Raw genomic sequence first — 7,695 nt, forward strand, 5'->3', positions numbered from 1 at the left:
CTATATTTGACTAAAACCTAGTCACACAAGGAAACCACTCAAACAATTTGAGATTTACAAGTACGTGTTTACTATTTTGCAAAAATATGCAGAAATGCCGGACATTTGCAAAATTGCTAGTAAAATATTAAGGTTTTCTGGATTTTTTTTGAAAAACTTCCAGATTTAAAAAAATGGAAAGTAGTTACCAGATATTTCAAAAAAAATTGGAAACAAAATAAACCTACCCGATTTTTTGAAAAATTCGGCATGAACCAAAAGTTCCGGAAATTTGAAAAGTCTGGTAGGTAGTAATAAATTTTAAAAACTTTTTTTTTACTTTTTTAACAAAGTTAAACGGATAAAATATACACACACACGAACGCACATGCACACGCGCGCACACGCACACTCCATATATATATATATATATATATATATATATATATATATATATATATATATATATATATATATATATATATATATATATATAATATATATATTATATATATATATATATATATATATATATATATATATATATATATATAATGCAATAGTGTTACCATATCATTACAAAATAAATTATATCGACTTCCTAGCTACTTCTTCCCAATGTCTAATAGGTCCGACATATGTTGATTCTCATGCTCTTGGGTTTCAATTTCACCTGCACCCAATAGTTGTTGTTAACAAAACCAACTGCAACTATTATGTGTCAACTTGAAGTTATGCATGGAGTTATCACTAATAAGAAGAATATGATGTTAAGGTTCATGGACAACGAGACCAATAAAATAGTGTATCTATAAGCAATAAGGTAACCCATATCAGAAATCTTCATTCACTTCTCACGACCTTGCACACCAAAGCCATCAACATGCAATACACTCATAACTTCCGGCATCATGTCATAGAACAAATTGTAATACAGTTAATGGTGTTGATAAACTTCAGTTGTTAACCGCGTCTGAATCAAAGTCCAAGACTCTTCATCCCATCCAAGTAAAGCTATAATTTTCCGAAAATAACATTTTTATCGTCTTCCATGTCAACAATGTCATTAATGCACTGATGCAAGAAAATAGGAAACTAAGACAAATATTTTAGTTTTGAAGACACGCTACACAGTTGACTTTCAATTGATTTTGTACATTATATTTTTCATACTCTGACTTCCCTGCGACCCCTCAACATACTCCCATTATGAAGGATAACGATGCATGTCACTCTCTTAATCCTTTTTACTCTTCTTACTTCCCTTCTTTGGTTTGTAATTCACTGGTGGTGGACACATGGAAGTTGTAGATAGATGTGTTAGTTCTCAACTTTCTTCTTCATCGCCCTCTGGCCGATAATATCCATTGTACCAAAATACTTATTCAGCTCTTGACACTCTTCTACTAAATCAAGTTGTCTCCCACTAACATCTTCAGTGACCTCATGCTCTTCAATAATTTTTTTTCTTCCAAAATACATGTATTGATTCTAAGAGAATATGATCTCCTTGTATTTGATACCCTACAAGTTCACACGCACAAGGTAATCCACGGGTTGTTTTAATGAAGCAACCATGTGTTGCTTATTCACAACTAACAAAATTTATCATTTTTAGCTCCTTTCCAATGTGTTATATACACTATTTTAAAACAAAGTCGTGCAATCTGGAGTAAATTGGAGTGTTATACCGATGCTTCATGTTGCATACATTTTTTTGAAATGACACTCTAATTGAACCTCATTGCAGCTTCAACATGGTGTTAACAGCATCCCAACTTCTACATAAATCTCTCATGCTAGTTGACAACATATTTTTTAGTCTCCAATGAGCATATTCAATCCTAAAAAACAAAAACATAAAAAAATGGCATTATTTGATAATTACTAATGTAACTATCTTCATATTAACATCAATGTACCTGTTGATTATTGTGTTCCCTATATGAGTGCCTCTATTAGTCAAAGCAGTAAAAAAAAATTTTATATGGTGTCAGCCAAGTTTCATGCACATACTTAATAAATTTTGGAATATTAGCACATACAACTCCAAAAGGCTTTAGGTGTACCACAAAATCAGTCTTGGTATTCGAATATATGATGTTGTTCCACATATCCATAACATGCTCATGCCTATATGATTCAACATACTCTTACACTTCATACTAACATTTTTTAAAATATAGAAATGACACAACAAATGAGTTGAGTTTGGAAACGCAACTTCCACAACATCTATCAATGTCAACTCATGATCAGTAACCAAAATATTTGGTAGCAACTTCTCATAAGCGAACAACTCTTTTAGCTTTTCAAGTGTCCACGTTATTTTTTCCTCCCTTTCATGTTCCATATATGTAAAACCAATCAAAAATGTCAACTCCGTGGAAGTTACACCAAGAATCTCGAGTAATCGTAGTCGATACCTGTTTGTTTTGTGCGTACATTAAATCATCAACGACCCCTAGTAACTTCTGAAACAAATAAGTTAAAATAGAAGCACTTGGCATAAGAAGTACATGTTTTTTTTGTATAATCAAAAATCAACACAAGATAAAACATGTTCAACAACTTCATTGAATCAAGGTGCGTCCAAAAGATATCAATAATAATATTGGAAAAGTCCATGTTTCATGTCAAGTACACATATTTATCTTCATGAATAAGACTCAGTAGATGTTGTATCTCAATCAACAAAACTCTCTTGCTCGCATTGTATGTAGACCTAGGTAACACTCGTTAGGTTTTCTGGATCTATATCTTTTAAAGTAACAACTATGTATTTGGGAGTTATATTGTATTTGGTCATGTCATTCACAAAATATCTTTCGTGATCTTTTAAATGATCTAATATGTCGTTCTCATTTAAGTCCTTAGCTAGCATATAATTGTGAAACCCGCATGTGATCGTAACCTTCCAGTCGCTACCACTTGGCACAAATCTCGACATAAATGAACTTTTCACTTTTATAGTATAATTCCATGCAACCACATCCTTCTTCTTGTAATTTCCTCCTCTCTCTCACAACCCGTAATCAATTCATATTTCTTTTATCTCATCTCATTTGTGGTATCAGAATGAATAGTAACAACAACAATATCATGATGTTTATCAACGGACTGGGCCCATGCCAAAATGTCAGCCCGATAGAGGAATATCCAACATTTATAATGTATACAAAATAAATTATCAATGTATGAGATATAAAAAAGAAGGATTGCACAATTATGTAAAAAATAAACATTTATGTAAACACATATTGCATCAGCGGTGTAAATTTGAGTAAAATCCACTTGGAATCAGGATGCACAATTGGAGCATACTGGACTATCTAATTTTTTGGTCAATGCAAAAAATATGATATATCTGACTTTCCAAAATAACTGGTATTCAACATGTTTTCCTGATTTTTCAAAATCTCCAATAATTTTTTTTATAGATTCCAAACTTTTCAAAATATCCGGTAAAACTACAAAAGATTGCAGATGTTTCTCAAAAATACAGAAAAATTCAAGATATTTCTGAATTTTTCAAAAAAATCCAACAAAAGTTTTAGGAATTCCGATTTTCTAGAAAAATTCTGATAAAACTAGATAAAAATTCCGAGTATTTGTCAAAAATCCAATAAAACTTCAATGTATTTTCAGATATTTGAAAAAAAAATCCAATAAAAAGTCATACGAAATTTTCAAATGTCCATTAAAACTGCATCAAAATCCAAATTCACTGAATTATTTCTATCAGATATCTTTGTTTCTATTAGATTTTTACGGAGGAAATTTTTTACTACAACATAAAAATTTAAAAGAGAAAATAATAAAAAGAGTAAATTTGTTATTGTGAGGGTGTGATGAACAATTTAGAGAGTGCAGAAAGATTCCTCCTAAAGGGTTTGTCTTATTCTACAAGTTTGACTCTAAATATACACAATACATCATGGCCCATTATGTATCTACTCAATTAATCAAAATATTTTGGATAACATATTTAAATCACCGTTGAATAAAAAATCAATATTTAATTCACTTTAGTTAATACTTATCTTCTGGATCCAAAACACAACAAAACTTTCTTTTGGTTTTCCTGTTCCCAAAATAAAATTAGCATATAAATGTCAATTGAGCATCATGTAATTACAAAAGAGGTAGGTTACAAGGTCGATTTAAGTATGGGTTATGATGAGAATTATAGATTACTTGTTAATTAAGAAGCATGGGAAGAAAATTAATAGAAATAGAATCTTAGTTCATGCTCTTAATCATATTAGGTGGGAGTCATTATTTTTCATGTATCATCGTATCCCAAAATAGGGAATGCCCCCAAAATTAAAATATGACATAGGCAATTACCTTTGTACAAAACAGAACATGTTATAAGACTTTGCGTGATGCAATTATATATAACATGCAGTCATGCAATTAATTTTTGAACAATTGGTGCAATTATAAGAATAAGTTGAACTGAAATGAGTTGAAGTTAAAATAATCAAATTATTTAGGTTGGTTAGTGAACTGAATTATATTTTACAAATAATTATAAAATTGAACCAAATAAAAAAAATAACTAAATAGAACTGAGTTTGAAAAAAGTGCTAAAAATAAGTTTAAAATTTTTATTAAAAAAATTCTAAAAAATTGATCATATTTAAAAAATATATTTTTTAACTGTCTGATATAATTCAAAATTCTAAATCCATATACTAAATCAATAGTTTTAGTTTATTTCAGTTATGAATATATTGAAATAGTTCGGTTTGATTTGATACTTCAATTTGATTTTATTTATTGAACATTATTATAAACACTAGGGATGATAATTAGATTCATCTCTAATGATGCATACAAAATTTATCCACAACGAATAAGAAAAATCTATAAAATGGATACAGACATGAACAAACCCGACCCTTAACATGTGTAATAAGTGCTATAGCTCTGCCCTAAATTTTAAGAATCAATACTTTTATAATTACTATAAATATATATTTTATACCTATTATTTTAAAAATTGTGTTAAATCAATATTTTTAAAATTTATTTTACATCTATTTGTTAAAGATAGGTATAAAAATATATTTTCTTTTCAAAATCTATTATTTTGTATCGATTTTTTAAAATTTTTTGATATAAATTTATATTTTTTTAGGTCTATTTTTTAAAATTAGATGGGACCCTCGAATTGATTGAACCAACCATGAGCACGGATACAGACAATTATCTATTAAAATAAGATGTATGAACGAGAGTACAAATACTTTAGTCTTCACCCCCGCCTCATACTCACACAATATATATTTATGTGTTTTTATTTTTATTATTATTTACACAGGTTAATTTATCAATTTTATTGACTACATGTATGTATTTTTATATAAATATTTGTTTAATTCTTAAATCAATAATAATATTTTTAGATTTATTTTATTTTCTTTAATATTATTAAAAATTTATAATTGATTAATATTTTTATTAAAAATATATAAACATGTATTTGTTGTATTTAAGTATTTATAAAATATGGATAATGATACAAATATTAGTTATCACTTATATATATGAACTCGAATAAGGTGTGCATGCCTATACCTTATCTATTTTCATCCCAACATCCCAAGTACTTATTAATAAAGTATTTGATAAATTATGAGAAGAAAGGGAAGGCACCAACCAAGGTAATAATATTCGTTGAACATGACTGAAAAATATATGAAAGTAAAAATAAAGTTTAACTTTCGGATCCAACTCTGCATTTTCTTGACCTTATTATTGAGTACATATATTGACCCTTGATGATGACATAGAGGACGCATTCCATTGACTGTAGGATAGAGATAGAGCCTCCTGTCACAAGCACATGCCATGTGTTTTCATTTTGAATTAACTTGCTGGATTAATATACTATATCTTATAACATTAAATCAACCCAAAATTTATTATTTTTTGGTTTTATGTTAACTCACTCACCACATAACAACAAATCATAAGCTTTCTCTTTCTCTACCATTTGTGGAAATTTTGGTTTGAGGTGATACTTGTCTTGATTTGTTTTAGAGGGCGTCTTCCTAAACGTCCAAAGGATTTTATTTCATAAAATTAACTTGTTATTAAAATATATATATATTATCAAACAAATTTATTTATTTATTTGATTAATCCAATTCGATGACGAGAATTTAATTTTTCACTCATATATTTATACTTAACATCCCCTTATTTTAGACTATTTTAACAGTTTTATCCTTTCATAAATTTAAAATAATTTATAATTTATCAATTTCTAACAAAAATTTGTAATTAAATTTTTATTTTTTTATCAAAATTTTTGATAAATAATAAATATATTTGGAATTTTTTTGAATGAAAATACCAGAATTTTTTTTTAAATCTAAAATTTCAAATTATTTTTAGACTATTAAAAATTTCAAAATTTTAAATAAAATATAACAATTTTTGAAATTTTCGAAAAATTAAAGCACTTTTTAAAATTTCCGATAATATAAATTTCTTTTTAATATGAACTATCAAATTTTTAAAAATCTAAAAAAGTATTATCGTAAATTTAAGAAAAAACTACTTAAAATTTGATTTATTATCAAAGTTTAGAATAGACTAAAAAAATGTAAGATATCATATATAATTTGTTGGATAAGTTAAATTTTCTAACTTCTTCCAATCACAATTGATAGGGATCGAATTTCATTTCTCTTTACTAAATCTAAAAAAAATTTACTACTCAACCAACAAACTTTTCGTAACAATTTATTTTTTAAACTAGGGAAAATGTACTTGCATATTGCATTGTTCTATATTTCTTTAGCATTAATAACTTTTTGATTTTATTGAGAAACTTCAAACTGATTCGTTGTCATTAGACTTTTGTAACGTTCGTTAAAAAGCTAGACTAATACAAAGAATCAATTCAATACTCTAAAAGATCAATTTAAAACTTTGAAAAATAAATAGAATCAAAATATTATTAAGAAAAATATATAATGATAAAAAAAACACATTCTACGTAGGACAAAAATATTCAATGAATCTTAAATTTTTTACAATTCTACTAACATTTTTATGTTTTGACCGTATTTTTGAAAATCAATGAATTTTTACTAACATTTGCTAAATGTCCGATAAAACTCCATAAATTACATGAATTTATACCAATGTTTTGAGAAATTCGATAAATTAACATGATTTTTTTTTGACAATTTTAAAAAGTTCGATAAAAATGCATACATACATACCGTTTTTTTTAAGAAATTCGATAACGAGATCGTTACTCGTATTTTTCAAAAAAATTGATAATCCATGTCTTTTTCTTTCGGATTTTAATAAATATGACAGGTCATATTTCTTTGTTTTTTCTTTATGTAGTGACGACCAGAGGACGAGACGAGACGATTGATTCTAACCAAACTAATATAGTCGCATAGAGCTCTCATCGTGCAAGGGCAAATGATTGGGAGGATTCACATATTCGGGCGGATAGAATAGTCCCCACCGATTCTCATATGAGGAGGATGGATGAGTTGTCATGTGCACCTCGTACTCCCTAGCATAGAAGAGGTAGAGTTGGACAAAGCATATATTTTGATGTAGAGCCTGATGCTCAGGAGGATACAGAGACTAGGGTCGAGGCTCTGACTGAGGTGGAGGCTCTGACTAAGTTAGAGGTGGTAGGGGTTGTCACTAAGGTGGAGGTGGACACTCAGGTTG

The sequence above is a fragment of the Lathyrus oleraceus genome, chromosome 6 (genome assembly GCF_024323335.1).
Source record: "Lathyrus oleraceus cultivar Zhongwan6 chromosome 6, CAAS_Psat_ZW6_1.0, whole genome shotgun sequence".
Lineage (NCBI taxonomy): Eukaryota > Viridiplantae > Streptophyta > Magnoliopsida > Fabales > Fabaceae > Lathyrus > Lathyrus oleraceus.